Here is an 18,952-nt window from a genome sequence, read left to right on the forward strand (position 1 = left end):
TTTAATCTGAGTAATGAAGCAGAAAAGCTACAAAAAGAAACTTGATAAACTGTGGATTGTTTTTATTATTAAAAAAATTCTGCAATTAATAAAATATTTAGAGATGGTTTCATCCCTTGGACTCATTTACTATGTGATTCACATCTAAGATATTTATCCCTGTCCCATTGATACTTTTAACACTGTTGAAGGAATACATTTTCTAACCCATCTGTATGTATTCCAAGCATTTCACATTGTGATATTACACTGTACCTGTACTTTCTGGAGATGGAAAATCAAATCATAGAAGAGTTGCAGCACAGATTGAGCCTCTGTCGGCTCTCTGCGAGAGCAATTTAGCTGGTCCTACTCTCCCGCCCTTTCTCCATCGCTCTGCAATTTTTTTCCTGAAGGTGCTTATCCAATTCCCTTTTAAAAGCCACAATTTAATCTACCTCCATCACACTCTCAGGTAGTACATTCTAAATCTTAACCATAGAAACAGAAAAATAGGAGCAGGAGTAGGCCTTTCGAGCCTGCTTCGCCATTCAGTTCGCTCATGGCTGATCATCCAAACTCAGTAACCTGTTCCCGCTTTCTCCCTGTATCCCTTGATCCCATTAGCCCTAAGAACTATATCTAACTCTTTCTTGAATATATTTTATGATTTGGCCTCAACTGCTTTCCGTGGTAGAGAATTCCACAGGTTCACCACTCTCTGGGTGAAGAAATCGCTCCTCATCTCAGTCCTAAATGGCTTCCCCCTTATCCTTAAACTGTGACCCCTGGTCCTGGACTCCCCTGGCAACGGGAACATCCTTCCTGCATCTAGTCTGTCCAGTCCTGTTAGAATTTTGTAGGTTTCTATGAGATCCCCTCTCATTCTTCTAAACTCTAGCGAATACAAGCCTAATCAACCCAATCTCTCTTCATATGTCAGTCTTGACATCCCAGGAATCAGTTTGGTGAACCTTCGCTGCACTCTCCCATAGCAGAACACCCTTCCTTAGATAAACCACTTGCTGCATAAAATAGTTTTTCCTCATGTTACCTTTGAGTCTTTTGCCAATCATTTTAAATCTGCCCTCTAGTTTTCAACCCTTCCACCAATGGGAACAGTTTCTCTTTTATCTACTCTGTCTAGACCTCTCATGATTTTGAAAACCTTTATCAAATCTCCACTCGGCCTTCTCTTTAAGGAGAATAAAACTAGTTTCTCCAATCTATCCACAAATAGAATGGTATCATTCTTGTTTTAGGATTGAATTATTATTCCCATACTATATTGAGAGGTTGATATTAAATTATTCCCACAGATATATTTCTCAGTATCTTCATAAGTTTTATGCTTTGAAATATTAACGTGTCACCTGAGCTGGATGGCAGCAGTAGCCTTTGAGTCATGAAGTTGTGGATTCCAGGACTTGACAATCTGGACAGGCACTTCATTGCAGTAGTCAGGAAGTGCTGTATTGTTGGCGATACCATCTTTTGGGAGAAATGTTAAACTGAGGCCTGTGTGCTTGTCCTGATCCCATGAATATTCTGACTGTACTATTCAAAGAGTAGGAGTTCTCCACGCAAGTTATTTATTCCTCAACCAACGCCATCAGAAGTGGATTAACTAGTCATGTTAGAGCTTTTATAGAAATTGGATGCAGAGTTTGCTCACATTATAATGACTGCACTTCCAAAAATTACTTGAGTGTGAAGTGTTTTGAAATATCTTGGAGGGTGTACATGTGTTCAAGAAATGCTAGTGGTTCTTACTTTCTAATTTGAGGCATTTCCTACCTGACGAGGGAAATCTTGAGAATGTGATCAGCGCTTTGTAACGGGATATTTGTTTTTCTTTACAGTTCCTGAATTATGCCCTTTTTAATGTAAACAAGCTTTTTATGACAAGGCAGTTATTTCATTTGCAATCACCATTTAATCTGAGTTTACAGTTGGTTTGTTTGCCTGAATTCTTTTGTGATGTGAGTATTTAATAAAGCAGACTATATCATGAACAGTTGATCTCACAACCAATAATTTAACTTTTCTAGATCTGAGCCAGTTATTATGTGAAGCTGATTGCTAGATTTGTTTTCATGAAATTGTATGATTTTATATTTTATTTTGTTTTAGGAGCTAAATATTTATCCCTCCTCAGCTGAAAGCTTTGACTACTTCTGAGATATGATTTTATTGGTGAGGGCTGGCCACATAGTGTCCATTATTCATGTAGGAACAGGCCATTCAGCTCCTCGATCCTGTTCTGCCATTCAGTGCGATCATGGCTGATCTCTGTCTTAACTCCATCCACCTGCCTTGGCTCCATATTCTTTTATACCCTTCTTAACCAAAAATCTGTTAATCTCTGGTTTATAATTATTCCTTTTTGTAGGAAAATATGTATGGGCAGTGTTTTGGTAGACTTGTTTGATACATGGAGGACCTGATCCAGGCCTCACCTAACATTTAGCAGGAGTTGCTGCATAGCGATCAAGAGTCAGAGTCATGGTTGATTTTTTTTTTGTCCTAGCTTAAGAGCCTATCCCTGTTATTAGATAACATTTTGGGGCCGTGGGGTGTTAAATCTGAAATCTCTCTGGTTTGTATGGCTAAGCGATGTTGACTTTACCTTTGGGACTTGGGACCTATATGTTGGGTAATACAATTTTTATCTCCGAAATCTATCTTATTATATTGCGCTTTTGTTTCAGTGTTTCATTAATACAGCTGTTGGCATGAAGGATATTTACTCCTGAATTATGCATATCCTATGTTTGCTTTCATGTCACAAAATTGGGAAACGTACTAAACAACTATAGGAATACTTGCACTTTTAAGAATTGTTTGTTATTTGAGATAGACCCTGTGGGTTACTGATAGCATTTATGATTTAAAATTTACTGATCATTCATATGTGTCTTCCTAACAAACACCGGTCTTTTGCCCATTCTGAAAAGTATGCTGTAAACAATTGTGAAAAACTTGCATGCTTTTGGTCATTTATTTTACATACTGTACACATGACCCGAGGTACTCCAAGGCACTGCTGAGAGTTATAATTACAGAAAAACAAAATAGCAGGCCATTATGGATATTTTGGTGCTTATGTCACTAGTTCAGTTATATTCATTATTTTACTATTTACCTTTGTTTGCCTAACTTAAATAAACTGAGTTCTTGAGCAAATAATAAAACTATTTACAGGGGTAGCCAAACCATCAGAGTAAATTTCTTCAAAATGTACCATGTTATTTGTGCAATTTTATTCTTTATAGTTAATTATTTTCAACATTATACAAAATTGTTTAACATTTAGCAACCTCTACAGCTCCGTTCCTCTATTAAATTTGACATGAAACTTGATGGAGAATATATAAATAATTAGTTATAAAATAGATGGTCGGGAGAACATTTTTTGTTTTTTTTCTTGACTGTAGGGGTGAAGAGAAAGTGTCATGAAGACTGGTAAGCTGTAGCTTTCCACCTGCTTTTTACTGTCATTTGTAAACCTGTTATTTTCATTTGTTCAAAGTGTTAGTGCTGACAGATGCACAGAACTGCTGCCAGTTGGTGGTGAGTAGTTAGCGGGCGACAGATGAAAAAAAAGTGTCGTAAATGAAGAGAATGCCTTCAAGATGAGTAATATTGAGTTAATGATCACTGATGCTTGTTTGAAGTATGATGATTTAGCAGTAGTGAGGCAGAGAGGCACCCTTAATGTATTGATTGTATTTCTTGTATTTAGTCAATAAAAAAAATAACGCAACAGTAATTTCGATATTTGTCTCTGGAAAATGCTGCGCGCTAACTATGTCAGGTATCTTAAAAGCAATTTTCATTTTTTGTTTTTCTTTTGCCTTCCTCTGATTCTCTGCAGAAATTCCATGGTGCCTCAAAATCTTTAGTTGGGAGACTGCAACTGTCTGGATTTAGGACTAATTGATTCTAAATCATCTACTTGTGATTGCATTTGCATCTGAGTAAGGCAACAACTTGTTTAAAATCTTCGTTGAAATGGAGAACCTCACTTCAGGCTGATCTTGCAATTGCTGTCCTAGCTGAGAACTGACCAAACTTTATACCAATAGCAGTTAATACTTTTGAATAACAAAGAGCCAGGGGACTGAAATCCAGCACCATCTGGTTTGAAGGCAGCTGTTCTGCTTGTGCTGAATAACTGAATTTTCAATTTATTTTTGTTTTAACATTAGAATTGATTATTAAATCTGAGAAATGATTCCATTTAACATTATTTAAATTATGAAATTTAATGCAGCATTTGATATACAGTTCACATGTAATTCAAATGCTTTGATTCAATGTTTCTTCACTCATTTTTCACTTTGCTTTGTTTCTTACATTCCTTAATTCAAGTTATTGGGTAATTCAGTTCATTATACATAGTGGTGTCAGTCACAAGAGCTTGTAGAATCTTCTACCACAGTTTGTTTTACCTTCATTATTATAGACTTTTGTTACCATTCTTTAATATTGGATCTGGTGTTGGTATAATTTCTACCTGGATAATTTGCTCCTAATATTTAATCTTTTGATTGCTTAATTTAAAAATAAATTTTAAAAAACTTTGTTTTTGTCCATCACATAAAGTCAAGCCTAGAATTTTGATAGAGCTGGAGATCATTATTCATCACCAATATGGTTTCACTTTGGTGTTGAACTTAGTATTGAGCGATGTTTGCCACTAACCTTATTAGAGTTGTATAAAGAATATATTTGGCAGCACTTAGTGGTTTATGGAAAAAAGCAAAAGTTGACATTAGGCACATTTGAATAATTTAAGCCTAATTTGCTGATTTATTTCTTAAACAGAAAGTCATATTACTGATCTAGTTTGCACCAGTCATCAATTAATTTTACCATTATATTTGGATGAAAAAACTCAATATCACATTTTACTGTGTGGTGACTTGCCATGGCAAAAGGTTGATGCATACTCCTTCATATCAAGTACTGAAGTGAAGTTATTTTTGAGGCCAGTTGGAATGCTTGGTGTGCATTTTATAGTATGCTGTGAAATAGATGCTCCATCAGATTGTAGTTTATTATGTATTAATGTCATTCTATTACAATGCATTTTTATTATTCTTCGAATCAGGGAATAGTTACAACACAGAAGGAGGAGGCCATTTAGCCCATTGTGTCCATGCAAGAGCAACTCTTAGTCCCAGTCCCCCACCCTTTTTCTGTAGCCCAGTAATTGTTTTCTCTTCAGGCCCCTATCCAATTCCCTGTTGAAAGCCACGATTGAATCTTATTTCCTGACTGTCAGTTATGCATGCATTTATAATGTATTCATGATTTTTTCTTCAATTGATTTTGTTTCTTGCTTATGTTGGAATTCTACCCTTTAGTTCAATTTTGTTATTAGGCTTCAAAAACATTAGAAAGAACGAAAGTATTAGTACTGTTTATATGAATGAAGCATTGTCATTTTAGAAGTTGAAAGTGCTGATTTAAGAAATAATTCACAGCAGATAAACCATTGGTATGCAGTCAACATTCATACTATTGTGATTAATGTCAAAATGTGTTGTTTTTGTTGAAATGGGGTGAGTGCTGGTTTGCAGATGTTACTGATTCTGACAATAATGGAGCCAAATTATCAAAAGAGAGTTACTATGGTTAACCAAAGGCGTGATAATAATTGGGAGTTTTAACTTTGATGTTGGGCCAGAATTTGCAATCAAAATAATGGTGAGGCTATTGGCGCTTACTGTCTTTGCATAAATGGTACAACATCTTCAGGTGAGAAGGAGATGTACAGTTAAATGCAAGTATCCATGAGGAGTTTTGAGTTGCGCCACTCCTCTGTTAGCTTTGTGAAAATGGCATTTCGCTTTCAGCCTTGCTATTGATGCACATCGAATGTCATGAACCTGCTGTATTTGCGCATTAGATATGAACTAAATCTGGAACAGATATTTAGGGCTAGTAATTAGTAAAGACAACTTTTAACAACATTGTTAATTATTGCCAATGAACATACCTGGCACTGAAAATGAACTATTACAAGTGTGCATTCTCATTTCTTCAGGTTTTGAATTTTTCAGGAAGATTTTAAAAATGCCATGTTAAATTTAAACGTTTTTTCCTTTTCCTTTCTACCTCTCTTGTCTCTCTCATTCCAATCTTTCTTTCCCTCTCTTTATTTTTCTTTTTGCACCTGATTTGACATTGAATTTGCTGCCTTTAATTCACCCTCCTCAGTTCTTCCTATATTTATTTCCCAATCCTTAAAATCTTATTGTTAAGGAAATGCACTCGTGGTCCTGCTGTTCACTCAGGGCCCAGTTGCCTGTTTCCCTTGCCATGCTGTTATCAGCTTGCGCTTACAGCACTTGAGCTGAAGGATGCAACAGCAAGTAAGTGGCTAATGCCCTGCTACAACAGATTCTGGCCCATTAATCCAACTTCAGTGTGCCATTTTCCCACCTACAGTCCATGTTATCCCTACTTGCTACTGTTCAAAAATGTTGATACAGGAGAACGAGAATAAAATAATGTGCAGAAAACATTAGAAACAGGAAAATGCACTATAGTTCAAAGATCACATTTTGAGATTTTAGTAAACAGTATGCATTTCTTCAAAAGTCAGGCATTTTTCTTTTACTGAACAAAGCTCAAATTCTTTTGAGAGAAACAGCATTAACATTGCAGGTCTGTGACCTTTCCAGCATTTTCCCTTTTTATTTCAGATGTCCGGCATCCACAATATTTTGCTTTTGTGCTCAAATTCTTTCACTTGCTGACTGCTTTAAGTACCCCATTCAAGTGGTCAGTCAGGCAACCTTGTCAGGGTTTCATTAATACTTGTGGTTAGAGGGTTTATCCATTTGCTTGGAGTGATTTATCTTCTGATTTATCACTTTCTCTGTCATTGTGGGTTTGGCTGAGATTGTGACCTCACTGCGAGGGGAATCAGCAGGAAATCTTGCATCCTTTTAGTCTGACTTGACATGCAGTTATTTATTGCATTACAAAAATACCCAGAACTGTCTGAGTAGAGCAACAGATGATTACTTAGTTTAAGGTATGCCAAAGGCTGTAAGTCTCGTTATATTCTTGTGGTTTCACAAGGAAGTAGTACTTCAGTATTACATATCTGGTAATTTATTTCAATACAACCGAGGAAGTACTTTTGAAAGGTCACTGTTGTAATGTAAAAATATGTATGATATAATGTACTGAGATACATCTGTTTGGGGACTCGGTAATCCATGTTTGGAAAAGGTGGGAAGAGAGAAGAGGAGGATCAGTGGATATTGATTTTGAGATGCTTATGGAAAATAGGTGTGTTTATCAAACTTTTATTATTGTAAAACAGACTTGCTACCAGCCTTTCGAGATTCATCTTTTGTGGTTCATATATATATATATGTATATATATATATATTCTACTTCAGTTTTGGAGCGTTAGAACAAATGCAAATAATTAATTGAAATATAGTACAATCATATAGATGCATATAGACTGGATTAATCAAATTGGCAAAGGTAGCCTCGAGGGAGAGTTCATTGAATGTATTAGAGATTGTTTTTTGGAGCAATATGTTGTGGAACCAACCAGGGAGCATGCTGTTCTAGATTTGGTATTGTGTAATGAGGTGGGATTAATTAATCTCATAGTTAAGGATCTTCTAGGGAAGAGTGATCAGAGCATGCTAGAATTTCAAATTCAGTTTGAGGGTGAGAAACTGGAGTCCCACACTAGCGTTCTGGAGTTAAACAAAGGTAATTACATAGGCATGAGGACAGATTTGGCCCTAGTGGACTGGGCAGGAAGACTAAAAGGTAGGACAGTTGATGAGCAGTGGCAGATATTTAAAGAGATATTCAATTCCTCCCAACTAAAATATATTCCAGAGAGGAAGAAAGATTCTAAGAGGGGGAAAAACATCCATGGCTAAGCAAGGAGGGATAACATAAAGACAAAAACTTAGGCATACCATATTGCAAAGGCCAGTGGCAGGCTGGAAGATTGGTAAATTTTTAAAGATCAACAAAGGGTTACTAAAAAAGTAATAAAAAGAGCAAAAGTAAATTATGAAAGAAAACTAGCGCAAAATATAAAAACGGATAGCAAAAGCTTCTATAAGTATATAAAAGGGAAGAGAGTAGCTAAAGTGAATGTTGGTTCCTTGGAGGATGAGACTGGGGAGTTAATAGAGGGGAACACAGAAATGGCAGAGACACTATATCAGTATTTTGCCTCAGTTTTCACGGTGGAGGACACTACCTGTTACTATTGGGATGATACTAATGCAGAGGTTTTAGAAAGGTTATAGAAAAATCATCACTAGGGAAAAAGTACTGAGCAAACTATTGGGATTGAAGGCAGACAAGTCCCCAGGGCCTGACGGCCTATATCCTAGGGTCTTAAAGGAAGTAGCAGCGGAGATAGTGTATCCATTGGTTATAATCCAACATTCCCTGGATGCGGGAAAGGTTCCAGTGGATTGGAAAAAAGTTAATATAACGCCCTTATTCAAAAAGGGAGGGAGGCAAAAAGTAGGAAACTATAGACCAGTTAGTTTAACATCTGTTGTTGGGAAATTGTTAGAATCCATTATTAAGGAAGTAATAGGACATTTAGAAAATCAAAACTCAATCCATCAGAGTCAGCATGGTTTTATGAAGGGTAAATTGTGTTTGATTAATTTGCTAGAGTTCTTCAAAGCTGTGACAAGCGAAGTGGATAATGGGGATCCTGTGGATGTTGCATATCTGGACTTCCAGAAGGCATTTGATAAGGTGCCGCACAAAAGGTTAATACACAAGGTAAGATCACATGGGGTTAGGGGCAATTTATTAGCTTGGATAGAGGATTGGCTAACCAACAGAAAACAGAGAGTCGGGATAAATGGGTCTTTTCTGTAACTAGTAATGTAACTAGTGGGGTGCCACAGGGTTCGGTCTTTGGGCCCCAACTATTTACAATCTATATTAATGACTTGGATGCAGGGGTAGAAGGTACTGTAGCCAAATTTGCAGATGACACTAGAATAGGTGGGATAGTAAGTTGCAATAAAGAAATAAGAAATTTACAAATGGATATGGATAGGTTAGGTGAATGGGCCAAAATTTTGCAGATGGAGTTTAACATGGATAAGTGTGAGGTTATCCATTTTGGTCGGTAGAATAGAAAGGCAAATTATCTAAATGGAGAGAAACTTCAGAGTGCTTCGGTGCAGAGGGATCTGGCATGAATCACAGAAAGCTAGTATGCGGGTACAGCAGATAATAAGGAAGGCAAATGGAATTTTGGCATTTATTGCTAAAGAAATAGAAAATAAAAGTAGGGGAGTGTTGCTGCAACTGTACAAGGCATTAGTGAGACCGCACCTGGAGTATTGTGTACAGTTTTGGTTCTCTTACTTGAGGAGGGATGTAGTTGCATTGGAGGCAGTTCAGAGTAGGTTCACTAGATTGATTCCAGGGATGAAGGGTTTGTCTTATGAAGAGAGATTGAGCAGTTTAGGCCTTTACTCTCTAGTGTTTAGAAGAATGAGAGGAGATCTAATTGAGGTATATATGACGATTAAGGAGATTGACAAAGTAGACGTAGAGAGAATATTTCTTCTTGTGGGGCAATCTCGAACGAGAGGTCATAGTTTTAGGATAAGGGGTAGCAGATTTAAAACCGAGATGAGGAGAAATTACTTCTCTCAAAGGGTTGTGAGTCTGCAGAATTCACTACCCCAGAGTGCGGTGGATGCCGCGACATTGAATAAATTTAAGGAGGAGATAGACAGATTTTTAATTAGTAATGGGTTGAAGGGTTATGGAGAATGGGTAGGAAAGTGGAGCTGAGGCTGAGGTGAGATCAGCCATGATTGTATTGAATGGCGGGGCAGGCTCGAGGGGCTGAATTGCCTACTCCTGCTCCTAGTTCTTATGTTCTTTTGTTCTATATATCTAGCATAAGGAACAAAAAGTTGATTATAACAAACCTGAGGGATGGCTCCTCTAGTACTTTTGAAATTGGGAACCATTTCCGATGCAGTGTATGAGAAACTTGGGAATAAAATCCAAAATAAAAATAGAAGATGCTGGAAATACTCAGGTTAGGCAGCATCTGTGGAGATAGAAACAGTGTTAACGTTTCAGGTTGATGGCCTTTCATCAGATGAAAGGTTATTGACCTGAGTATTTCTAGCATCTTCTGTTTTTATTTCAGATTTCTAGCATCTGCAATATTTTGCTTTTCTAATAAAATCTAAACTGGGCAATTGTTTACTTTTTGAAATTATACTTTGTTTTGACATTCATTGTAAATTATGATTAAGAATTCATTTTTTATAAAATATTTTAACTTATTACAGTCATATATAACATTACTCTTCATAGATTCTATGATTACTGTGTTTTGCCGCCAAATACATTTTGGTGTCTGTCACATCATTTGTCTTTTGCAACATTGCTAAGTTCAAATATAGTTGGTTATTCTCCTTGGGTATAGTAGCTAGTCACATGGCCATGGAAGAAGTCTCTATATATCTAGGTCTTTACTTAGACTTAGGTTTTTTGTCCACTTCTGAATAGTTTGAGGACTGAAGTGTAGGATGATTTGAGGCTGTCAAAACTTTATACTTGTGTTTGCTGCCTGATTTGTTCTAGATCTATATTTTTGACCATCCTTTCACTTTGAAATATTTTAATTTAATTTTCAGAGACGACAGTTTGTTTCGCAGATTAGAGAATATGTGAAACAGCATCCCTAAAAAAGATTTTGATTTTTGTATTGATTAAAATCTTAGAAAAGAACTAGCTAAATGGTTATGGATGGGACTGAAGGTCATATCGACTTGTATAAAGTGGAATGATAAATAGCTGTATGGAATATAGTGAGCTCTTGGATTGTGAAGATATTTTATGAAAGAAGACAGCTGATTGTGCATTACTCAGCAAGATTGGAGATTTGTTTGATTTACTTTTGGTGGGGAAGGAGAAGCTTTGTAAATTTCTTTCTTAGAAAATTCAATAATTCTGGTGCAAAGGATTGTCCAGCTGTATCAATGATGAATGTTTTGTGGATGCTGGGTCAAGTGAAATTTTCAAGTGACTTATTTTTGTTAAGTATGTGTATCAAGGGATGTGCATCATATGTGTTTAGATGGATTTGAAGTACAGGTTAACCGTGATTGAATGGTGAGACAATCTCAAGGGGCTGAATGGACTACATGTGTATTTTTTGAGGCTGACTGGCCTTTTCTCATTCTATATTTTCATCTATATTCCTTTACTGTAAATTAAATGTATCTTGGTCATTAATAGGACTGTGCTGGTACACCTTTAGTTTTATAACAAAATTGTGTTCATTTACATATAAGCACACATAATTTTGCTTGTTGGTTTTCTGTAGTCATAGGTTACAAATTTTTTCTAAATTATGTTAATTTTACCCATGATATGTACTGTTATACTACAAATTGGTAGTCCAAACAGATGAAAACATTAATGCTTCGCACATGACTTTTGTGTTTTATTTGAGAATTATTTCAGGGTTGGAGCTGCATTTTTTTCCTGAATTTATTATACCTCAAGTCTGCAGAGAGTATCAATTTTTGCACACTTATGGTCGGGTATTTGCATTAACATTCAGGTTTCATAATATAATAGAAATGTTTGTAAACTTAGCTTTGTTATGCTTCCATAGAACTTTAATTTTCTTTTTTAGTCTACTCAAGCAACCTGTTCACATTGTGTGAAATTAAGGATATCAGCTGAGTATAAAAATTTGAGCTTTTTTGGATTAATCTTGGTTGCATTTAAACAACTTAATTATCTTTTCGAAGAAGTAGGAGAACTTATTGGGAAATTGGAGTGACTTTATTAAACATTATCCAGCTGAAACTTTTTTTGTTATCAGAATGACAATCCTCATTTTTGTATTTTGAAACAAAATGCAACTAGTGCTATTTAATATTTTAAGAGGAGTTTTTTGGACTAATGTCAGGCATCTTGGTTGTAAACTGATCTGGAGGACCTATGTTACTGGCAGGTGATGTGTAAGGTAAAAAATTTGAGGAAATTTTTACTTTATAAAGAGAATATTATATTGAGATAATTGTATCTATTTAAACGTTTGGTTAAATTTCTTATTAATGGAGAATTAATGAAAATAAAACTTGTTTCTGGAAATTTGGAATGACGAATTACCTTTTCAACTGTTCCCAACTAGAGGATCTGGGTGGCGCAGTGGATTTAAGTACGGTCATTTCATCTCTGGGACCTGACGTGAAAAGAGTTTGGGCAGACTCCTAATTTAGCACACTTGGGATGATAGTTGGTGTGGAGATGAAAAATGTATCCCACTTTTCAGTGGTGCCCTATTGAACTTGGGGTTGAATCTTGTTGGCTATAGTGAAGGGACCTTTACCATGCATCGGCTATGTTGGCTGACCTGGGATCCTGACAGGTTCCTGAAATGGAGGATGTTCATTCCATTCCTCTGTATTGACCTGTCTGATTCTTTTGAACTCAAAAACTATTAGCTAGAAACAATGTGTAAAACACATCACTGGCTCAGAATCTATATGCAGTGTGTTGATGTGTACACATACAAAAATATATGCAATCCTGTACCAGAAGCTGCTGGTTAGATCCGGTTAGGGTGTGCAGTTATGTCCTGCCTGATAATTTAACAAGAAAATGTTCTTCCATGTTTATTGAAAGACCACGTACAAATGAATAGATTAACACTTTAGTGTGAAAACAGCAAAATTGGTCATGTACCCCATTTCTACTCCTTTGGTTTACCTCAGGTCTACTTTTGGGGCTATTGCTCAGGTCATTTTCTTCCAATGTTGAAGCAATTCATTCTTTGGCCAACCCGCTATTTACATGTTAGCCTCACCATTTAATGGGATCTTTAGTCTTAATCAAATACTTATTGCAATTTCAGATATTTTCTAAGTTTTTTTTCAGTTCCGATTTTTGCAAAGCAGTTGGATACTGATTTCTGATTTCGGAGTGTGTTTTAAAGCTTTTTCATGCTTATGTTTATTGGGAAATACCTACTTCAACTCTGGGCATCATCATTCATTCTCAAATTCACTTAATATTGGTGCCTGTGATGAAGATCTGTGTCATTGATCCTTTTCATCCATGACAAACGTTTATATTGTTCCATGATGCTGCATGATTTTCATAGTGCAATTAATGATTAAAATGTTTTAAGTAGCTTCCCTGCATAATATACTTGAGAGGCTTTGTGGGACAGGATGATTTTTGCTTGATACTTTATGCAGGGTCCTTCGGAACTAGATTGCTGGAGAGACCAAAGTTTGCTAGGCAATTGAGCACAAGTCTGACTTCTCTGAGAAACAGTACAGATTGTAAGTTGCCACTCCTAATATTTCTGTGAAAGACAGGATACATCAATAGTTAAAACAAGGCTTTCATTCAGTTTGCGACCTTGTTTTGCATGTCGCATGGCCGGTGTAGACTCAGTCCTAAGAACATAAAATAACATAAGAGATAGAAGGAGACGGTCATATACCCTTGAGTCTGCTCCGCCAATAAATAAGATCGTGGCTGATCGTCGAGCTCAACTCTGTTTTCTGCGCGATCTCCATATCCCTTGATTCCTTTTGAATCCAAAAAAATCTATCAGTCTCAGCCTTGAATGTGCTCAATAACTGAGTGTCCACAGCCCTTTGGAGTAGAGAATTCCGAAGATTCACAACTCTCTGCGAGAAGAAATTTCTCCTCATCTCAGTCTAAAATGGCTGTCCCCTTATCCTGAGTCTGTGACCCCCAGTTCTAGACTGCAGCCAGGAGGAACAGTCTTTCACTGTCACTGTGTCAAAATCTTGCAACTTGCTCCCTAACAGCACTGTTGGTGTACCTGCACCACATGGACCGCAGCAGTTCAAAAAGACGGCTCTCCTATCAATTTCTCGAGCAGTTAGAAATGAGCAATAAATATTGGCCTGCCAGTGACATACACATCCCATGATTAAATGGGAAAAAAATCAGCCTTTCAGCATGTACCCTGTCAAGCCATCCTAGAATTTTATATGTTTCAGTGAGATCACCTCTCATTCTTCTAAATGCCAGAGAATAAAGGCTATAATATAGAATATAATATATTCCTCATCAGACAATCCTACCATCCCAGGAATCAATCTAGTGAACTTTCGTTGTACCCCTCCCAAGTCAAGTACATCTTTCCTTGGGTATAGAGACCAAAACTGTACATAGTACTCCAGGTGTGGTCCCACAAAAAAACCCTATACTATTGCAGCAAGACTTCCTTACTCTTGTACTCCAACCCCGTTGCAATAAAGGCCAACATATTTGCCTTCCTAATTGCTTGCTATACCTGCATGCTAACTTTCTCTGTTCTTTGGGTACACCCAAATTCCTCTGAACATCCACATTTAAAGTTTTGTGCCTTTTTAAAAAAAAAAAATTATTCTGCTTTTCTATTCTTCCTACCAAGGTGAATATCCTCACATTTCTCCATATTATACTCCATTGCCCCCTTGTTTCCCATTCGCTTAACCTTTTTTAAAAAATCCCTTTGCAGACTCTTTGTGTCTTATTCAGAGCTTACTCCCCCACCTAGCTTTGTACTGTCAGCAAACCTGGATACATTACACTTGGTCCTTCATCTAAGTTATCAATGTAGATTGTAAATAGCTGAGGCCCCAATGCTGATCCTTCAGGCACCCCATTAGTAACAGCCTGCCAACCTGAAAATGACCAGTTCATTCCCAATCTCTCTTTTCTGTCCTTTAACCAATCCTTTTTCAATGGGAATGTATTGCCTCCAACTCCATGAGCTCCTATCCTGTGTAACAGCCTTTTGTGTAGCATTTTATCGAATACCTTTTGAAAATTCAAACATATTACATCCATGGTTCCTCTTTACCTTGCTAGTGACATCTTCAAAAGGTCTAATTGATTTTGTCAAACACAATTTCCCTTTCATAAAACCATATTGACTCTGCCTCAATCATGTTATGATTTTCTAAGTGCACTGTTGCCGCTTCTATAATAAGTGATTCCAGCATTTTCCAGATGAATGATGTCAGGCTAGTTTGTAGTTCCCTATTTCTCTCTCCCACCTTTTGTGAATAACACTGTTACATTTTCTACCTCAATCCACTGGGACTGTTCCAGAATCTAGGGAATTTTGGAAGATTACCATCAGTGCATCTATTATCTCTGCGGCTACTTCTGTTAGAGCCCGAGGACGTAGACCTTCAGGTCCAGGGGATTTGTTGGCTTTCAGTCCCATTAATTTCTCCAGTACTTTTTGTTAATGATAGTAACTACTTTAAGTTACTCACTTTCATTAGGTTCTCACCTATTTCTGGTATTTCTTTGTGCCTTCTACTGTGAAAACAGACGCAAAATATTTGTTTCATGTCTTCCATTTTCTCATTCCCATTAATTTCTCCTGTGTTGGTCTTTATGGAACCCATGTTCACTTTTGCTACTCTTTTTTTCCTTTTTATATAGTAGTAGAAGCTCTCAGATTCTGTTCTTATATTTTTGGCTAATTTACGCTCATTCTATATTCTCCCTCTTTATCAGTTTTTGGTTACCTATTCTGGTATCAAAATTGTCCCAATCCTCAGGCTTAGTACACTTGACAACGTTATAAGCCCCTTTTAATCTAATACTATTGTTAACCTCTTCAGCTAGCCACGGATGGATCTTTTTTCCTGTGGAGCTTTTATTTCTCAATGGAATGTAAATTCGTTGAGAATTATGAAATATTTCTTTACATGATCAGCATTCATCTATTATCATACCTTTTTTGATATAATTTCCTGATCTTTAGCCAACTCGCCCCTGATATCTATGTAATTGGCTTTATTTAAGTTCAGTACTCTAGTTTCAGGACTTATGTGTGTTACTCAAACTCATCGTGAAACTTGATCATATTATTGCTTTCCCAGAGGATCCCTTACTATGGGATTACTAATTAACCCTGTCTCAATCCCCAATCAAGATTTAAAATAACCTCTTCCCTGGTTTGGTTCCACAACGTATTGTTCTTGGAAACTGTCCTGAATGCATTCCATGAACTCTGCCTTCAAATTATTATAGCTAATTTGATTTGCCCAGTCTAAATGAAGATTAAAATCTCCCACAGTCACAGCATTTTCTTTTGTTACAAGTTCCTTTTATTTCTTGATTAATATACTGTCCAACAGTATAATTACACTTAGGGGGCCCATAAGCTACTCCCATCAGTGTTTTCTGACCCTTGTTCTTAATCTCCACTCATACTGATTCTGCTTCCTGCTGTTCCGAGCCAAGATCCTTCCTCACGATTGTCCTTATGTCATCCTTTATTATCAGTGCTACCCTGCCTCCTTTTCCATTTTAAAATAAAAACAAAAATTGCTGGAAATACTCAGCAGGTCTGGCAGCATCTGTGGAGAGAGAAGCAGAGTTAACGTTTCAGGTCAGTGACCTTTCATCAGAACTGGCAACGGTTAGAAATAGGTTTTAAGCAAATAAAGCGGGGTTGGGGGCAGAGAGAACAAAAGGGGAGATGTTGATAGGACAGAGGGCCGGAGAGATTAACTGACAAGGAGGTCATGGAGCAAAGGCAAAGAGTGTGCTAATGGTGTGGTGAAAGACAAAGCATTAGTGCAGAGAGGGTGTTAAATGACAGATTAATCAATAGCCCTAGCCAAAAGCACAAACATGAAAAAACAGTGGGCAGGCACATGGTTTAAAAAAAAAAATGATGAAACAAACATAAAATAAAAATGGGCCAGTCATGCTCTGAAATTATTGAACTCAGTGTTCCATCCGGTAGGCTGTAGCCTGCCTAATCGGAAAATGAGGTGCTGTTCATCGAGCTTGTGTTTATGTTCACTGGAACACTGCAGCAAGCCCAGGACAGATATGTGGGCATGAGAGCAGGGGTGTGTGTTGAAATGGCAAGCGACAGGAAGCTCGGGGTCATGTTTTCGGACTGAGCGGAGGTGTTGCACAAAGCTGCGTTTGGTCTCCCCAATGTAGAGGAGACTGCATTGTGAGCAGCAAATACTGTATACTAAATTGAAAGAAGTACAAGTAAATCACTGCTTCACCTGAAAGGAGTATTTGGGGCCTTGGATAGTGAGGAGAGAGGAGGTAAAAGGGCAGGTATTTCACCTCCTGCAATTGCATGGGAAGGCGCTGAGGGGTGGAAAGTGAGGACAAGGGGAGCCTTGTCATGGTTCTGGGAGGGAGGGGAAGGGGTGAGGGCAGAAGTGCGGGAAATGGGCTGGACGGTTGAGGGCCCTGTCAACCACAGTGACGGGGAATCCTCGTTTGAGGAAAAAGGAAGACATATCAGAAGCACTGTTGTGGAAGGTAGCATCATCAGAGCAGATGCGTCGGAGACAGAGAAACTGGGAGAATGGAATGGAGACCTTACAGGAGGCAGGGTGTGAAGAAGTGTATTTGAGGTAGTGGTGGGCTTATAATGAATATGTGGATTTTATTCCTTTTCCATTTTGTCTTTTTGAGATAAGTACCCTGGAATATTTAGTTCCCAACCTTGATGAACATGCAGCCATGTCTCTGTAATGGCTTTGATTAAGCCCTCTATTTGTGCCATTAATTTAAATATCTTGTTATGCATGCTTTGTACGTTCAGGTAAAACACCTTCAATTTGAACATTTTCCCATTTTTCCCTGATCTAACCTTTTTCAGTGATGCTCTATTACTGTTAAACTGTTTGCCCATCCCTGCCACACTCTGCTTAGAGTGACCAGACTGATTGCTGGGATGGCGGGACTGACGTCTGAGGAGAGATTATAATCCTAACCAACTCATTCGCTGGAGTTCAAAAGAGTGAGGAGGATCTCATAGAAATCTATAAGGTTCTAACAGGACTTGACAGGGTAGATGCAGGAAGGATGTTCCCGATGGTGGGGGAGTCCAGAACCAGGGGTCATAGTCTAAGGATATGGGGTAAACCTTTCAGGACTGAGATGAGAAATTTCTTCACCCAGAGTGTGGTGAGCCTCTGCAATTCACTACCACAGAAAGCAGTTGAGGCCAAAACATTGTATGTTTTCATGAAGAAGTTAGATATAGCTCGTGGGTCTAAAGGGATCAAAGGGTATGGGGCGAAAGCGGGATCAGGTTACTGAGTTTGGATGATCAGCCATGATAATGAATGGTGGAGCAGGCTCGAAGGGCCAAATGGCCTACTCCTGCTCCTATTTTCTATGTTTCTATGCTTATTCTTACCCAAACGCTACACTGCTTTGTGGTCTTGACTTTTTTCTCTTCAGATTTATGAATTTCCCTCACTTGAACCCCCTCATCTGTTCAGTTCAAAGCCCTATCTACAGCCCTTGTTATACAATAGACCAGGACACTGCTGACAGCCTGGTTTTAAGTGGAGCCTGTCCCAGTGGAACAGATCCCTCTTTTCCCCAGTACTGATGCTCGTGCCCATGCCTAAAAACCCCTTTCTTTTATATCGCTTTTTGAGCCATGCAGTCAGCTGTCTGGTCTGTTTGACCCCATGACAGTTTGCACTATTCGGTTTTGAAGTTCTGATTTGTAATTTGGACCCTAGCTGCTCAAACTCCCTCAGCAGAGCCTCCTTCTAGCTAAGTTGTTGGTTCCTATGTGGACCGCGATCCTCTCTCTCCCACTCGATTCTTTTCCAACCGCGAAATGTCTTTAACCCCGGCACCAGGCAGACAGCAAAACTGTTGGAACTGCAGGTAGTGAATGCAAAGAACAGTATGTAGCAAACCCCCCCTCCACTGACTATACTGTCCCCTACCACTACCACATTCCTTTTCTCTTTACTCCCCCCACTCGAATGACCTCCTGTACCATGGTCATCGGGAGATACAGCACTGAAACAGGCCCTTCGGCCCACCGAGTCTGTGCTGAACATCAACTACCCATTTATACGAATCCTACATTAATCCCATATACCCTATCACATCCCCACCTTCCCTCAATTCTCCT

The 18,952-nt window shown here is 38.0% G+C and overlaps 1 protein-coding gene across 4 annotated transcripts in view; it reads left to right on the forward strand.

The window, feature by feature from the left end:
* strn3 (striatin, calmodulin binding protein 3) overlaps positions 1-18,952 on the forward strand; it is a 207,807-nt gene that overhangs the window by 1,528 nt on the left and 187,327 nt on the right. The gene's annotated exons all lie outside the window — the stretch shown is intronic.

This window comes from Heterodontus francisci, chromosome 9 (assembly GCF_036365525.1).
Source record: "Heterodontus francisci isolate sHetFra1 chromosome 9, sHetFra1.hap1, whole genome shotgun sequence".
NCBI lineage: Eukaryota > Metazoa > Chordata > Chondrichthyes > Heterodontiformes > Heterodontidae > Heterodontus > Heterodontus francisci.